Genomic DNA, 18575 nt, shown 5'->3' with positions numbered 1-18575 from the left:
GTACACAGTGTTGCTTGGCATCCAGTGAGGAAGCGTGTGTAAAGCCCTGAAAATTGCACTAGGTGGCACTGTGTCACCATCTGAATTTGTTGAGTAGCAAAGCAAATAGCAATGTCTTCCTTACAGTGGTGGCACAGCACAACATTCAGCTGATACATGGAATATGTTTTAATGGCAATGACTGGTAGTCACAGCTTGCACTGTATTCAGTGTAAATACACAACCTAGAGGCAGGCTATTTCTATCGTAAGGTCATTTGAAATAGCCTTGACCTGAGTGATCAACGGACCTGCAGTTCTCAAAAGAGTAACAATAGCATGGGCCAAGTCGGAGAAACCACTCTCTGCTGAGAGAACAATGATTCTGTAGCTATAATATCAGGTTTGTGTTGATATGAAATAGATATGAATATGATCACAATGGTGACTACTGGGTGGGTGGGTGGGTGGGTGGGTGGGTGGGTGGGTGTGAGAGCTCTCTATGTGACAACAGAACACTAACACCTACCCAACAGCGTGTCACCTGGGCCCCTGACACTGTTTACCATCAGCAACACACTCACGATAGGCTGTGTGTGTGTGTGTGCGTGTGTGTGTGTGTGTGTCAGTGTTTTGAATCAGATAGCCACTAGACAGACAGACAGACAGACAGACAGACAGACAGGCAGACACACACACAAATAAACACAAGAGTGGGCTCTCAAAAGAGAACATAACTGAAGGAGAAAAAGGAACTTGTCATAAAGACAGACAGAGGAAGAGACAGAAAGACAGATTGATGAAGGGAGCAGGCATCTGCTGCTCCACATTGCCCGACCGCGGTGTATCTTTCAAGCCCACTGCCTGTTTCGCTCCCTCCCGGTCTCTCTGCTTGATAGTTGAATATTAACACAGACCGTTTCAAAGTGCACACTTAGCGGGCAGAACCCTACTTTTTAGTTAGTGACAGGAGCACTTCTGCATAGATACAGTCTGTCTGCTTGCTGGCTGGCGTCCTCAACCTCACTCTCCATCCCTCTCTCTGACTCGGACTCAGGATGGCTGTCTCCACATCACTGTCAGACGAGCAGTAGCTCTCTCGCTCTCTCATTCACCCTCTCTCTCCCTAGTGTCTATTATTATTGTTAATTATGAGTGAGCTAATGGAGATATGGAGTTTAAAGAGAGGACAGTACGTGGGAGAAAAAAATATATATGTGTGTGTGTCTCTACGCTTCATGATGTGTAGTGTTAGTGTGAGTAAGTGTCAGCACTCGGTGTGTTCTAGGGAGTCTAGATAAACAACAACATAGCTCTCTAAACAGCCTGATTCCATTAGAAGCCCAGAACACAGGACTAATGTCATCGACAATGTGTGTCTGTGTGCTGCAGAGCCCCGTAACACATCTGCTTCCCCTCTATCTCGAGCTAACTCTCTGAGGGCCGGGAGGCCTCAACTCAATTTGCCTCCCTACAGATGCTGTTCAGAGCTCAGCTAGAGAGCTCTGCAGGGTGCCTGATATATAGATCTTATCAGGGGACTGGGGAGAGATGGTGGGGGAGAGATGGTGATGGTGGGGTAAATCCAGGTAACACTGTAACATTGAGACAAAACAGGATAGGAGACTGCCATTAATACAGTCTTATCAAACAATCTGAAACAAGGGAAGATGTTATTAAAGGGGTGATGGGCTGAAGCCTGGGCGAGGGAGAGAGGGAGGAACAGGGAGGGGAGAGAGGCAAGGGGGAAGAGAAAGGGGGTACGTTCTGCCAACCAACCAGCCACCCACGCATAGCCCTGTAATGTGAAAGGATTGCTCTCAGCATCTCTTCTCTGGCAGACTGATTGCATTAGGGCTGCCGCTGCGTGTGTGTGTGTGTGTGTGTGTGTGTGTGTGTGTGTGTGTGTGTGTGTGTGTGTGTGTGTGTGTGTGTGTGTGTGTGTGTGTGTGTGTGTGTGTGTGTGTGTGTGTGTGTGTGTGTGGCTGAGCTTCCGCACATCCTTGAGTGGGGATGTTCACCCCCCCCCCACCCCAAAAAAAACATATAAAAATCTCTGTGACACACATGCACAAGCACACACACAAACACACGCACAAGCGCACACACATCAGTTGGTCATGTAATATCTCAAAGGCAGGGTGATGAGGAAATTAGCTGGATTGACAGTTTGGATGGTAACCGCCACACTAAAAAAAACGAAAGTAATCTCCTCGATGGAACACAAGCATCAATATTCCTCTATGTCCAACCGACATGACAGCGAGAGAGAGAGGAGGGAATTGTGATTTATATTTATTATGGGATCCCCATTAGCCCAAACACATTAAGGCACATTAAGGCACCAACAAAACAGTACATCACATAACATCATTAGACCACTAAATGTATAATACCACTTTACAACAATACACAAATGTACGTGTGTAGAGTGGTGTGTTAGCGTGGGTGTAAAAATTCACTCAAATCTTATTTGTCACTGGCGCCGAATACAACAAGTGTAGACCTTACCGTGAAATGCTTACTTACGAGCCCTTAACCAACAATGCAGTTCAAGAAATAGAGTTAAGAAAACATTTACTAAATAAACTAAAGTAAACATTTGTATAAAAGTAACACAATAAAATAACAATAGCGAGTCTATATACAGGGGGTACTGGTACCGAGTCAATGTACAGGTTAGTCGAGGGAAATCCTGTAGTGTAAGTATGCACGTGTGTGTCTGCCTACGTGTGTGTGTCTCTTCACAGTCCATGTTGTTCCATAACGCTGGGTCTACACTACACGACTTTCAGAATCCTAACATCGCTGAGACTATCACTAAACGATGTGGCACAGAAGGGGTTCAACACACTACGGGATTCGTTCACTTGGTCGTGAGGATTCTCGAAGCCACGCTGTCTCGCAAAAGAACTACGAAGTGATGATAGATTGTTAAACGTTGCTAGAACGAGCTGTGGCTCAAAGCAGCCTCATAGAACCTTTCAGTGAAATATTAGCGCTTGCCATACAGAGCTGTAACGATTTGACACTTTGGCTTTGCTGAAAGGCAAGTACAAACACACACACAAGTGGTCATCGCTCCTGCTCGAGAGTCTACACATTATGGGGGATGCGAAACAACGTCATCTGGCTTCTTCTCTGGCAGAGCTCTCATTGGCGATGGCTGACCACCGCTCTAAAAACGTGTTCGGGGCACATCTCACACGACAAGGGCATTGCCGATTTTAAGCCGAGAAAGTCAAACATGTTTGAAAATCAAGGGGACCTCTGGGACTACTCAAAGACGGGATCGGTAGCCCTCAGATTACGTCTCTGACCCGCTCACGTTAAACGGGCGTCGGTGACGGCCGTGAGCCCCAAGTAGGCAACGACATGGCAATTTTGTCTCCGATCTCAAAAAGCCAAAACCGTGTTGTGCACGCCCGGCTTTAGTAGTTTTATTCATTTTAATGCTGGCATGAGTTACTTGATGTAGAATGGAGTTTCATGTAGTCATGGCTCTGTGTCATACTGTGCATTTCCCGGAGTCTACTCTGGACTTGGGGACTGTGAAGAGACCCCTGGTGGCATGTCTTGTGGGGTATGCATGGGTGTCCGAGCTGTGTGTTAGTCATTTGAACAGACAGCTGGGTGCTTTCAAACATGCCAATACCTCTCAGAAAGACAGGCAGTGATGCAATCAATCTCTCCTCTACTTTTGAGAGATTGACATGCATGTCATTGATGTTAGCTCTCTGTGTACATTTAAGGGCCAGCCGTGCTGCTTTGTTCTGGGCCAATTGTAATTTGCCTATGTCCTCTTTGTGGCACTTGACTCAATATGTTTTGATCAGAACAGTTTACAATCCAGGGTTACACCAAGCAGTTTAGATTCAACCTGCTCAACATCCACATTATTAATTGCAAGATTTAGTTGAGGTTTAGGGTTTAGTGAATGGTTTGTGCCAAATACAATTGGTCTGCTGTTTGACCCAGTAAAAGGCGTGCATCGCTATTCTTTGGTAGCGGGGTGACCTTTGCTTCCCTCCAGGGCTGAGGGCACATACCTTCCGGTAGGCAGATAGGAGGGAAATATAGTCCACTATCATCCTTAATAATTGTCCATCCAAGTTGTCAGACACAGGTGGCTTGCCATTGTTGATAGACAACAATCATTTTGTTCACCTCTTCCACACAAGTAGAGACATGGGCAGAGAAAGAGAGTGGGCTGTGCCACATAGTGCTCTCGTCGAGTACACTCACCCAGGACATTTGGCTGGTTGCTGATGTAGACCATGGACAGATATTTGAGATAGTATGGCCCTGCCCTGAGCTAAATGCACACGTAACTAACAACATTAACTTACAGGTAAAAGATGGCATCAAACCCACCACTCCCACCCTGCATATACAGTAGTTGGCTAGTAGACAGATAAAGCCCTATTGAACGTAGGCCTCTTTTATTTGACAGATGTAGGCCTAGGCTTCATCAAGTGTCCAACCCAACCCTCTGTAAATGGGGTAAAGTGCCTCCCCTTGTCACACAGCCACCTACAGACCCTAACAGACAGACAGCTGTAGTTCTGAGCCATGTCCAAGGTAATCGCACCGGGACAAGTAAACCAAAGGATCTCCTAGGATGTCGCCAGGGCTTGGCAGACAGTGACGCTAAAGTGAGTGACTCTCGTCTTGCCAGTCAGTGTAGCCTACCAAATAGCATCAGTGGGTTGTATTTCCTGCAACTTTCTGACGAGGCAATGGGAATGCCCTTGTCTGTGTGTGTGCGGTGCGCTGTTAGCAATGATGCTAATGGAAAAAAAGTTTTCTGGTAGACCGAAAGGCTATCCCCAAAAACCTTTTTAATTAAATGTTAACTACAAAGTAGCATATGCTTTCCTGGCAGGATTATATCATGATTATGTTCATCAATCCAGTGGTATTTGTTTTTGTGCCGTAAAAAACACCGCTAAACAATAGCCTCTTGCTATGTGCACACTTGAATTAAAAGGTAACTATCACTGAATCACTGAAGTTGGAGACTCATATCTCCCTCACTAACTTTAAGCGTCAGTGGTCAGAGCAGCTTACCAATCGCTGCAGCTGTACAGAGCCCATCTGTAAATAGCCCATCCAACCAACTACCTACCTCATCCCCGTTTTTGTTTTTCTGCTCTTTTGCACACCAGTATTTCTACTTGCACATCCTCATCTGCACATATATCACTCCAGTGTAAACTGCTAAATTGTAATTACTTTGACACTATTGGCCTATTTATTGTCTTACCTCCTTCATTTGTACACACTGTATAAACTGATTTTTATATTGTGTTATTGACTGTACGTTTGTTTATCCCATGTGTAACTCTGTGTTGTTTTTGTCGCACTGCTTTGCTTTATCTTAGCCAGATTGTAGTTGTAAATGAGAACTTGTTCTCAACTGGCCTACCTGGTTAAATAAAGGTGAAAAACAAACTACACCCAAAAATTGAAATTTCTCAGATATTTCCAAAACCTGAAAATCGTCTCCCGATGTGGTTTAAGCATTGTTGTGGACTTATAACATCAATTTAGTTGTTTTTCCATTCAAAAGTGTGATTGTGAGAGTGAAAACCTTAAAAATAGAAACCTGTCATTTTCAAGATAATGTGGGCTACTTACTTCATTTTTCTGTTGTAATAAAATACATAATTTGAAAAACAAACATCATTGTGGCAATTCATATATTGCAGTAAAACTGTAAATAACACTTTCTTCTCAAGATGTTCTTACATAGAAGATAGTAATGATGATAGGCCTAGACGATATCCCAAACAACTAACAATACACTGAATTCATATATTTTCAGTCATTTAAATTGTAGTCATGTCTTTCTACACAATACCACAATAAAACATATATAAATACCTGGGAGGTATAATTGACAAAGTATTCAACATTTTTGCTGTGTATTTCAGATGGAATCAAGGCATTAGAATGTTGCCTGACAACTCAAACTTGTGACATCAGAGATTGGATCATTTCTAACCAATCAGAGTAACAAAGCTGCTTTACCCAAGTGTGATCTGGATCTGGCCCAACCCATCAGTATCTGGGACCAATCAGAACGGTTATAATGTGTTTGTGTTCTAGCAATCGTCGGGGAGCTACTCAGATCCAGGCTCACTATGGAGAAGAAACTAACGTCTGCGGGCCTAGCGTTTGGCCGTAGTAAGGAGTTTGGTCAGCCAGGCAAATTGGAACGTACCAGAGGCCACCAAAATAGAGCTAAGCTTAGTCAAAAAATGTCTAACTCAGGGGCGGCAGAGGCCTGGCTACTGTTTCTATTTGGCTGGCTCCTCTACGTACTTGTGTAAAACACTACTGCCCCCCCCCCTTCTCTCCGCCCTTGCCTGCACTGCCAGGGAGGAGAGGGGTGAGTGATAGGCCTGGCAGTGCTAGCAGGGTAGAGGGTGGGCAGGCACAGACATTTGGGCAGAGGGCACTTCCCTGAGGCCATGGTGACTGACTGATGAAGGCAAAGACAGACAGAAGGACAGGTCTGCTGAGTAGGCCAGAACAGAGGATGCTAAGGTATGCTAATGTGAGCACGCACGCACGCACACACGCACACACACACTGTACATACACTAGCAGCATTTAATTTGTCCTGGAAGCACCCACGCACACAGAGAAAAAAAAACACAAAGGCTGACATCATTGTGCACATACACCACCAATACTGTACTGTAGACATGTGCACACAGAAACAAACAGACAAGTTCCATCAGAGGTAGCAGGCAAGGTATTCATTACATTACTACCACACTGCATACCAATCAACTGCTCCCATCATCGCATAGGCTACACAACAAAGATGCTGCTCTATAGGGTTGGATCACAAACAACAAATTCCTATGTGGAGTATACAGTGAAGTGCCAGGAGTTTGCCTGGAATACCCGATACTTCCAGGAGAAACTAGCAAGCTCTTACAGGCTACTAGGGTTTATAACTTTTCCAATTCACTTTACACAGCAGTACTTTCAGCCAGAGCCACGTGGAGAAAAGTAGGTGTCATTTCAAATTTTCCCCCAAGTTTCGAGACTCAATGTTCAGTCGTTTTATTTTTATCTTTCTACACTACTCTCTATGGCTCAGAGACAGCTTCTGAAACTCCAACAGGTGACTCAGTCAGTGAGAGTGAGTATTCTAAAATGCAGCCTGCGAGCCCACTTAGCTCAGTCAGCCCTGACAGTGTGACTGACCCATGTTACATAATAGAACCAGCTGCTAATGACTTATTGAGCTGTTCGGCCACCGTTTAGAACGCTCCCAATGATTCAATGTAATAGGTTAAGAGGAGTGAAAGTTCACCTCTTAACGTATCGGTGCGGTAGATTTCCCCGTCTTATTTGAGCTGCTATTAGATATGTTTCACGTTCTGACCTTTATTTCCTTTGTTTTGTCTTTATTTAGTATGGTCAGGGCGTGAGTTGGGGTGGGCAGTCTGTTTGTTTTTCTATGTTGGTTTTTGTGTTCAGCCGAGTATGGTTCTCTAAGGTTCTCCAATCATACTCAGGTAGCCGGGTTTCACTGTTGGTTTGTGGGTGTTTGTTTCCGTGTGAGTGTTTGTCGCCACACGGTAATGTTTCGGTTTTCGTTTTCATCACATCGTTTATTGTTTTGTATTTCAGTGTTCAGTTCATTTTTAATACATCGTCATGAACACTTACCACGCTGCATCTTGGTCCGATCCTTACTCCTCTTCGGATGAAGAGGAAATCTGCCATGACAGAAACACCCACCACAAAAGGACCAAGCGGCGTGGTAACGGGCAGCAGCAGCAGCGAACAACAGACTCCTGGACTTGGGAGGAGATTATGGACGGTAAAGGACCCTGGGCACAGCCAGGGGAATATTGCCGTCCCAAGGCAGAGCTGGAGGCAGCGAAGGCAGAGAGGCGCTGGTATGAGGATGCAGCACGCCAGCGCGGCTGGAAGCCCGAGAGGCAGCCCCAAAAATGTATTGGGAGGGGGGCACACGGGGAGTGTGGTGAAGCCAGGTAGGAGACTTGCGCCAACTTCCCGTGCTTACCGGAGAGAGAGAGGGACCGGGCAGGCACCATGTTATGCGGTTGAGCGTACATTCTCCCCAGTGCGTGTGCATAGCCCGGTGCGGTACATTCCAGCTCCTCGTATCGGCCGGGCTAGAGTGGGCATCGAGCCAGGTGCCATGAAGCCGGCTTTACGCATCTGGTCTCCAGTGTGTCTCCTCGGGCCGGCGTACATGGCACCAGCTTTACGCATGGTGTCCCCGGTTTGCCAGCACAGCCCAGTGCGGGCTATTCCACCTCGCCGCACTGGCCTGGCTACCGGGAGCATTCAACCAGGTAAGGTTGGGCAGGCTCGGTGCTCAAGAGCTCCAGTGCGCCTGCACGGTCCGGTCTATCCAGTGCCACCTCCACACACCAGCCCTCAGATGCCCCCCCCCCACCGCACCAGGCTGTCTCTCTGTCTTCTGCCTACAGGTGCTCCCGCCTGTTCAGCGCTGCCAGAGACTTGCCACGCTGCATCTTGGTCCGATCCTTACTCCTCTTCAGACGAAAAGGAGATCTGCCGTGACAATATATCTTTGGCACATGGCAGTGATTTCACCACCACAGAACCACAGAGGGAGAAGGTGATGAAACCAGCTAAAGATCTGTTCAGAGAAACACCTCTAACACATCTCTCTCTCTCTCTCTCTCTCTCTATCACATATCTCCATCTCTTATCTCTCGCATATTTCTCTCCCATTCAGAGAAACATCTTTTTTTGCTCCCTGTCTCGCTCTGTTCCGTTATCGCCATCTCTCCCCCCTCCTTCTCAACTATCTCACCTTAAAACCTGTTGTGACTCGGGGGCAGTATTTTCATTTTTGGAAAAAAAACTTTCCCGTAGTAAACGGGATATTTTGTCAGGACAAGATGCTAGAATATGCATATAATTGACAGCTTAGGATAGAAAACACTCTAACGTTTCCAAAACTGTAAAAATATTGTCTGTGAGTATAACAGAACTGATGTTGCAGGTGAAAGCCTGAGAAAAATCCAATCTGGAAGTGCCCCATGTTTTGAAAGTGCTGCGTTCCAATGAGTCCCTATTGAGCAGTGAATGGGCTATCAACCAGATTACGCTTTCTCCGTATTCCCCAAGGTGTCTACAGCATTGTGATGTAGTTTTACGCATTTATGTTGAAGAATAGCCGTAGGTGGCTACATTGCGCAAGTGGTCACCTGATTCCCCCAGAGAGATTCTCGCGTAAAATACAGAGGTAGCCATTACTCCAATCGGTCCAACTGAAAAACTAATTGTCCCGATGGATATATTTTCGAATAGATATTTAAAAAACGCCTTGAGGATTGATTATAAACAAAGTTTGCCATGTTTCTGTCGATATTACGGAGCTAATTTGGAATATTTTTTGCCATTTTCGTGACTGCAATTTCCGTGTGATTTCTCAGCCAAACCTGAAGAACAAACGGAGCTATTTCGCCTACAAAAATAATATTTTTGGAAAAAAGGAACATTTGCTATCTAACTGGGAGTCTCGTGAGTGAAAACATCCGAAGCTCATCAAAGGTAAACGATTTAATTTGATTGCTTTTCTGATTTCCGTGACCAAGTTACCTGCTGCTAGCTGGACAAAATGCTATGCTAGGCTATCGATAAACTTACATAAATGCTTGTCTAGCTTTGGCTGTCAAGCCTATTTTGAAAGTCTGAGATGACAGGGTGATTAACAAAAGGTTATGTAAGTTTCAATATATTTCATTTGTGATTTATATGAATAGGAATATTTTCTAGGGATATTTATGTCCGTTGCGTTATGCTAATTAGTGTCAGGCGATGATTACGCTCCCGCATGCAGGATGGGGAGTCTCGCTCCTTTCCTTTATCTCCGTCTCTCTCCCCCCTCCTTCCCAAATATCTCACCTTAAATACACACATTGTGCATAAACTAGTCCAACTAATACCCGTCCTCCCATGGCAGGTGTGTCTGCTCCTGAAGTCCAATCCCAGGCAATGTATCTACTTAGCCCAGGCATAATGGACCATATTTGAGGGCAGGAGACTCAGCTTCCTGTACTTTCCCAGAGTGGCGCGAAGGAGGGGCCAAGAAGCCTAAACAGGTAGGCAGCACACTGTGATGTGAGAGATGGTGGCAGTTGGTGCCAACCCATGCCAGGCCAAAGGCTTAGAGAAGTATTTCCACTTAATGAGGATTTGGAATAGTGATTGAATACAGTAGGGCCTTCTGGTCTAGATGAGATTGGCCCATCATTAGCAAACTCCAGGGAAGACGATAGGTTTGTGCAGAAGCAGATGTTAAGAGAAATGTGCCATGGCCCAAGCCACTGAAATTTGTGCCACTCACCTGCACATTTAAGCGATGCAGACAGGTAGGAACATTGACACAGGACCAGGCAGGGACAGGGCCAGTAGTGTTAACGAAGCCAATGGGGATAATGCTCTGGGGCGCTATTTCATTTTTGGATGAAAAACGTTCCCGTTTTAAACAAGATATTTTGTCTGGATAGCTGGACGTGTCCAACCAAGGGTCTGGTGTGAGATTGGCATCCAGGAAATGAGCAGGAACTCATTGTCTCCTTATATGGCTGTGAATGACACACCTTTTCTGTCGTTTCCCCAAGGTGAGATTGTGACGTATTTGTAGGCAGATCATTGGAAGATTGACAATAAGAGACCACATTTACCAGGTGTCACATCCTGTGACAAATTGGTGCGCAAAAACAGCTGCCAGTATTTTTCCATGGGATACAGAGAGGAAAGCAAGCTTCCACGAACTGCATATCAATGAAGAGATATGTGAAAAAACACCTTGAAACAACGTTTGCCATGTTTCGTCGATATTATGTAGTTAATTCGGAAAAAGTTTTACTGAATTTTCGGTTCATTTAAGCGTGTGTAGAAAAGGAACGATTTCTCCTACACAGGACCTTTCAGGCGCATTTGGTATGTAACTGAGAGTCTCCTCATTGAAAACATCAGTCTTCAAAGGTAAATGATTTTATTTATTTGGTTATCTGGTTTTTGTGTGCTACTCAAAATGCTTTGCTAGCTTTGCATACTCTTACACAAATTAGTCAATTTCTATGGTTCAAAAGCATATTTTGAAAATCTGAGATGACAGTGTTGTTAAGAAAAGTGCTAAGCTTGAGAGCAGTCATTATTTTCATTTTATTTGCGATTTTCAGAAATGTTAATGTTGCGTTATGCTAATGAGCCTGAGGCTTTAGTGATCCCGGATCCGGGATGGGGAGTTCCAAGACTGGGTCTGGAAGGGTCTGGTGTCACTGGAACTGTCAGAGTGACACACGTTGTGAGAGCCATTAGGACTCAACACCTCCACTTAGTGACACATTAACGCTAGCTATAAAACCCCATTAGTGGCCTAACCAGGGAGCTGGAACCGTGTGTGCGTGTGTGCGTGTGCGTGTGTGTGTGTGTGTGTGTGTGTGTGTGTGTGTGTGTGTGTGTGTGTGTGTGTGTGTGTGTGCATGAAATATGTTTGGAGGACATGGAGCACCAATTGGGATGGTTTCTAATCCATGCACAGAGCAACAGGAGTGGAGCCCCCCCCCAACTAGCAAGCCCCCCTGTTGTCTTTAAATGGAGCCAGTGAGGATGATATGGAGATGGAGAGAGAGAGAGAGAGAGAGAGAGAGAGAGAGGGGGGGGGGGTTGTTGTGCATGGAGTTGGTCAGAGAAAAGGAGGTAGAGAGAGAGGGAGAAGGAGAAAGAGAGGAGGAGGAGGGGTAGCACGAGCAGCAATCATTAACATGATGGAGTAGAGCAAGGGTGGAGCACTTCATTCGGCTGACTGGTAGTTTGACATGAAAACAAAACTGCAAATTCACTTTATGTCCTATGTGGACAATGAAATAAGCGAATGTACAGTTGATGTCGGACGTTTACATACACTTAGGTTGGAGTCATTAAAACTCGTTTTACAACCACGGCACAAATGTCTTGTTAACAAACTATTGTTTTGGCAAGTCGGTTAGGACATCTACTTTGTGCATGACACAAGTAATTTTTCCAACAATTGTTAACAGACAGAATATTTCACTTATAATTCACTGTATCACAATTTCAGTAGGTCAGAAGTTTACATACACTAAGTTGACTGTGACTTTAAACAGCTTGGAAAATTCCAGAAAATGATTTCATGAATTTAGAAGCTTCTGATAGGCTAATTGACATCATTTGAGTCAAATTGAGGTGTACCTGTGGATGTATTTCAAGGCCAAACTTCAAACTCAGTGCCTCTTTGCTTGACATCATGAGAAAATCAAACTAAATCAGACCTCAGAAATAAAATTGTAGACCTCCACAAGTCTGTTTCATCCTTGGGAGCAATTTCCAAATGCCTGAAGGTACCACGTTCATCTGTACAAACAATGGTACGCAAGTATAAACACCATGGGACAACGCAGCTGTCATACCGCTCAGGAAGGAGATGCGTTCTGTCTCCTAGAGACGAACGTAATTTGGTGCGAAAAGGGTAAATCAATCCCAGAACAACAGCAAAGGACCTTGTGAAGATGCTGGAGGAAACAGGTACAAATGTATATCGACATAACCTGAAAGGCCACTCAGCAAGGAAGAAGCCACTGCTCCAAAACCGCCATAAAATAGCCAGACTATGGTTTGCAACTGCACAAAGATCGTACTTCTTGGAGAAATGTCCTCTGGTCCGATGAAACAAAAGTAGATCTGTTTGGCCATAATGACCATCGTTATGTTTGGAGGAAAAAGGGGGAGGCTTGCAAGCCGAAGAACACCATCCCAACCGTGAAGTACACCATCCCAACCGTGAAGTACGGGCGTGGCAGCATCATGTTGTGGGGGAGCTTTGCTGCAAGAGGGAGATGTGTACTTCACAAAATAGATGGCATCTTGAGGAAGGAAAATGATGTGGATATATTGAAGCAACATCTGAAGACATCAGTCAGGAAGTTAAAGCTTGGTCGCAAATAGGTCTTCCAAATGGACAATGACCCCAAGCATACTTCCAAAGATGTGGCAAAAAGGCTTAAGGACAACAAAGTCAAGGTATTGGAGTGGCCACAATAAAGCCCTGACCTCAATCCTATAGAAAATGTGTGGGTAGAACTGAAAAGGCGTGTGCAACCAAGGAGGCCTACAAACCTGACTCAGTTACACCAGCTCTGTCAGGAGGAATGGGCCAAAATTCACCCAACTTATTGTGGGACGCTTGTGGAAGGCTACTCGAAATGTTTGACCCAAGTTAAACAATTTAAAGGCAATGCTACCAAATACAAATTGAGTGTATGTACATTTCTGACCCACTGGGAATGTGATGAAAGAAATAAAAGCTGAAATAAACCATTGTCTCTACTATTATTCTACTATTATTTCAAACTCTTAAAATAAAGTGGTGATCCTAACTGACCTAAGACAGGGAATTCTTACTTGGATTAAATGTCAGGAATTGTGTGAAAAAACTGAGTTTAAAAGTATTTGGCTTAAGGTGTATGTGAACTTCCGACTTCGACTGTAGAACATGGGCTGCAAGTCATTAAATCACTCCTGAGGAAACTATCTAACAGGCTCACAAAACCATATGAATCGACTTGAAAGGTTAGGCTATCTTTCATCAGACCACTTAGAAATCAAACAAAGACAACAAGTCTGCCAACTGCTTCCAACACAGCACCTGCCTCTCCGACAGCTAAATACATATCCCATAAGCTCCAACTCTATCCCTGTCATCCCAGCAGAGTGACAGAGCAGAGTGAATAGAAGAGCTGGATAGAGCACTGTGTCTCACGTTGGCTTTTCATCCATATTGCATAGGGCAGGAGCAGAAGAGAGGAGACGAGGGCAGAGGAGACGTGGTCCAGGAACAGAGGAAAGAAGGGACTGAGGCACAGCAGAGAGGCTGAGATAGAGACAGACCTATTGGAGCAGAAGAACCCAACACCTCAGGTACACTGAGTCAAGCTAACCCCCCCCCCCCCAGATACATTCACATGTGTGTGTGTTTCTGAGGGAGAGTGGGAGAGAGAGAGATTTCATTTTCGAGCCAATATAGCCCTTAAATCGAATTGAATTGAGAAAGGGGTCTGGATAGAAGACAGAGAGAAAAAGAGAGATGTGACTTCCTAATGTCACCAGTGCTACTGCCATTTCCTGATTCACTATACAGAGAACACCAGATGTACTGTGCTGTGTCCCTGCAAAGTCGACAGTATCCTCTGTCCTTCATGTGGTAGGTCTGTCCAACATCGTCCTTTGTGCTCCTTAATTCTGAATGACAATTCCTCCCTCTTCCTACCCTCTATCCTTCGACATCTCTGCTATTCCTCTGCTGCTACAGTACAGCTGTGGTATACAGTCCCATGGCTGCATCAGAAACCCTTTCACACCCCCTACACACACAGTTACACAATTCCTGAGGCAATAGGAAAGGGGCTTGGACGTCAACTGCTGCAGCTGTTTGATTCTCTCACAGACACACACGCGCACAAACATAAGCACACACACACACACACACACACACACACACACACACACACACACACACACACACACACACACACACACACACACACACACACACACACACACACACACACACACACACACACACACACACACACACACACACACACACACAGAGTGGTACATCTGCACAATTATCCAGGCATGTTATTCCTGCCGTCCTGCGTGGTTTATCTGAGACAACATGTTGATTACTTCCTCATTGTGTAGTTCCACCACCCTTCTCTCCCTCCCGCTTTCCCTTCATCTTTCCACCAAGGAAGGCTGCTGTGGATAAATGGGCCGCCATTGTCCCCCACCTTCCCTCGCTCTATCCTTTCCCTTCCCCAGGCTGAATGGAACAACTCCGGGCTGATCAGAACGTCTCCTCACTCCACTAACCCACGAACATCTGCAGCTAGAGAGCGCACCGCCGCGATCCCCACCGCTCACTGCTGAAGCCCCTAGCTGAAGTTACCTTCTGTCAAACCAGGACCCACACGACACAGTGCCCCGCCTGTCTGACTGGTAAACATGACACCCTGAGATATTCACGAGGAGACGCCCATCTCCTCCTCAAAGACGACAGTAATCATCCCTCCCGCTCCATCCCTCTCTCTCCCGCCATCTCTTAGAAACAGCGTTCACAGGATTATTGGCAACCCCTTGACCATCATTCACCGCCACACCACAGCAACTTTACCATAGAGACCATACACTACTCCCAGTATATTACGCACACACACACACACTACATTACCATGAGATCTACACTCCCAGTCCCTCACAGAGATGTGGGTTTTGTGTGTGAGTGGTTTTTACCCAGCGCAGCAAGGACTGTGAAACAAGGTCACGAGGGGAGGAAAACAATCCGTCAACACAGAACATATATACGACCTTGAAATTCAAACTTAAAAACACTCCAACGTCAACCGCCTTATACATTGCATTAGCGTTGGAGCTTTGATATGGCTAATTGTGTTGGTTTCGCGAGGATTAGCACACTAGTAGGGATGGCTGCTGTGTGTGTGTGCGCGTGTCCTGGTTTGACAGAATAGCATGTTAGCTAGTATCTAGTCCCATGGGAGACAGAGCACTTAAGAGGACAACCGAGCAGCATATCGAGCTGATTCTGAGTAGGGGGTGGGGGGGGGGTGTTGTACTGAAGGACAATATTAATGATGGGGAGACACATCATGGACAACCACATGGTAGTGCTCACTAACTGACAAGAGATATCCTAGTTAGTCAGCTAACTAGGTGTGGTCTGACTCGTTACTGTACACCATGTTTATAGGACTACACCTCAGTAACGCCACTATCGTCGCAGCTTTAAACTGAAATACTAAATATGTTCTGACGGCATGTCTGACCCAGATTCTACTGCAATTACTGACTTGTTCCCGACTGTATCGGATTGCTGTTCTGTAAATTTGCCAATTTACACAACGAAGCAGAGAGAGAGAGAGAGAGAGAGAGGGAGAGGAGGAGGAAGAGAGTGCAGTTAGGCCAGGAGTCTTCAGGGGCAGAAATAAAGCCATCTCAAGTTCCTTTGTCTCTGGCACCCTTCCGCATCCCTCCCTCGCTCTTTACCCCCTCCCTCCCGCCTCTTTTCTCTCATTTCCTGGTTTCTGTGCCCGCTGAGACCCCAGTTCATTATCGTAAGTCAGACAGTGAAACCTTCTCTCCTCCTGTCATCTCTCCACGACCATCACTCAGTTCTGCTAGAGGAGAAAACAGCTTCAATTTGCACCTATCTACTGTATACCCGGATGCGTCTCACTACCTACGTATCAGTACACGCACACACACCACACACACACACACAGACGAGAAGGAGAGTGGGTCGTTTGTCTTGTACACACAAGGCCCGGATCTATACATCTCTGTAACAGACATTAGAGCACTGTAGGAAAAGACCATTTAAGTTGTAACAGAGATTGACTCTGCAGGGAAAAATACAATATATGTATTAGTATTACAATGGACCTGTAAGATATTATACATTGCCATGTCGAGGTTGGATTCTGCAATATTCTGTCATCTTTTTCTTGGAGTATCAACGGGCTGGTAAATGGAAATGCTCTCGTATCTACCAAAGATGATTTTATTTTTGTAAGGCTGTTGAACAACTTGATTTTCTAAAGCCAAGGGGAGATTGTGGAGAAATATTCCTACAGCGTAATAACTGACTAAATCCAAGGTGATCTACCTCTATGCTGTGCCTGTCAGTTATAGGTACCGCAGGTAGCCTAGCGGTTAAGAGCGTTGGGACAGTAACCGAAAGGTCACTGGTTTGAATCCCCAAGCCAGGCAAAGTGGGATATCTGCCGTTAACCCCCAACAACAACAACTACTCCCCGGGTGTCGATTAAGGCCCCTCGCACCTCTCCAATGCAGAGGGGTTGGGTTAAACGTGGAAGATGCATTCAGTGGTGCAACTGACTAGGTTTTCCTTTCCGGGTATTTTAGATAGAAATGTATAGATGACAACTTTAATAGACACAATAACATGACTGCATGGCTAAATCTTTCCTCAAACAAAGACAAAACGAAGGGAAGGAAGATAGAAAGAAAATAAGAGATACAGAGGGCTGGAAAGAGAGACAGGGAAGAATTGATGAAGAGAGAAAAATATAGGGTGGGAAACGAGAGAGGTAGAGTGATAACAATGGAGGGAGAGCAACAGAGTGGGAAGAGAGAGGGCGAGCTAAAGAGAAAAACACTCATTATCCAGAGTGAAGTGAGGGATGGCAGCGTGTAGAGACAGAGGAGGCTCCCCTGGGAGAGAGGGAGGCACGTGAGAGGCATCAGATCAAAGCACTCTCTCCCTCTAACCTCTTCCCCTTTCTCTCCTTCCCTTCTCCTTTCCTGCTGTGGCCCGACACACTCACAGCTCCTCTCCATTGTTACTGCTGATGTGATTAATGCCTACTGTGAGAGAGGCTCTGGGGGAGAGAGACAGAAAGGGCCCTACCCATTCACACAGCCACAGAGCGGGGAGGGGGGAATATAAACGTAACACCACAGAGGAAGATTGAGCGAGGGGGGGACGCAAATCATCCAAGCCCGTATGTTCTGAGGCCGGTGCCTATTTATCAGAGAGACAAACAGAACCTAGATAGTAGATACTTATTTCTCCAAAGTTGTTTCAGAAACAGTTGATAAAACATGGTTCGGGCCTGAGGCAGTGAGAGCAGGGGGTGTCTAGACATTCAATTTCACAGTGTGTGAAGTTGCGCCCCCTGGCCAACACAGCCTGGTGAACAGACAGAACATGACTAGATATGGCTGATCAATAAGAGGGAGGAGGGGGGGGGGGCTATATTCAATCAAACACGGTGTGGGGAAATACATGTTTTCATACACCGAATTAACAGAGTGAGAGGTTTCCTGCCCCCTGTCCTCCCAGCTCAGTAGCGTCCCGTGTCTCATCTGTGTACACACGCGTGTATGCATTTGCAATCCACTTCATACACTTGAAATAACCTCTAGTATCTCCGTCTCCACATCTCTGTCTGAGTGTGATGTGCAGAGCTGCCTATCAGTCTTTCAATTAGAGCTTGTTCCATTCCATCTTATCTGCTTCGTTTCTGACTGGGAGATGATGACTCACCTTAATGTACTCTGTGACAGGCCTGTGACACACACACACACACACACACACACACACACACACACACACACACACACACACACACACACACACACACACACACACACACACACACACACACACACAGGGGAGGAGACACGGAGGGGAAAAGGGCCACATTCAACCAGCTTCGGAGTGGCCCTTACTACAAGTCTCCTCTCCTGACCTGTGCGGTCATTTGGTCTCTTGCTCTCTCTCTTCTATCACTCTCCCCTGTCTTTCTCTCACTCTCCACTTGTGTAGCGACGAGCTCATACTGCTCACCGTGGCTTATCCACAGAGCAGGCGTAGAGAGGGAGAGAGAGAGGGAGGAAGAGGGAGAGAGAGAAAGAGAAAAGAGAGGCAGAACAAGCATGAAACAGACAGCAGCCAGGCATTGTGGTCTCTGCAGGGCTCGAGCATTGACAAGGACC

General features: G+C 45.8%; 1 protein-coding gene across 1 annotated transcript in view; it reads right to left on the bottom strand.

Moving 5' to 3' along the window:
* The window catches only part of mast2 (microtubule associated serine/threonine kinase 2), a 168121-nt gene that overhangs the window by 136615 nt on the left and 12931 nt on the right, over positions 1-18575 (bottom strand).

The sequence above is a fragment of the Oncorhynchus masou genome, chromosome 15, assembly GCF_036934945.1.
Source record: "Oncorhynchus masou masou isolate Uvic2021 chromosome 15, UVic_Omas_1.1, whole genome shotgun sequence".
In the NCBI taxonomy this organism is placed as follows: Eukaryota; Metazoa; Chordata; class Actinopteri; order Salmoniformes; family Salmonidae; genus Oncorhynchus; species Oncorhynchus masou.
The sequence above is the reverse complement of the archived record's forward strand: the minus strand, read 5'-3'. Positions and strand labels throughout refer to the sequence as shown.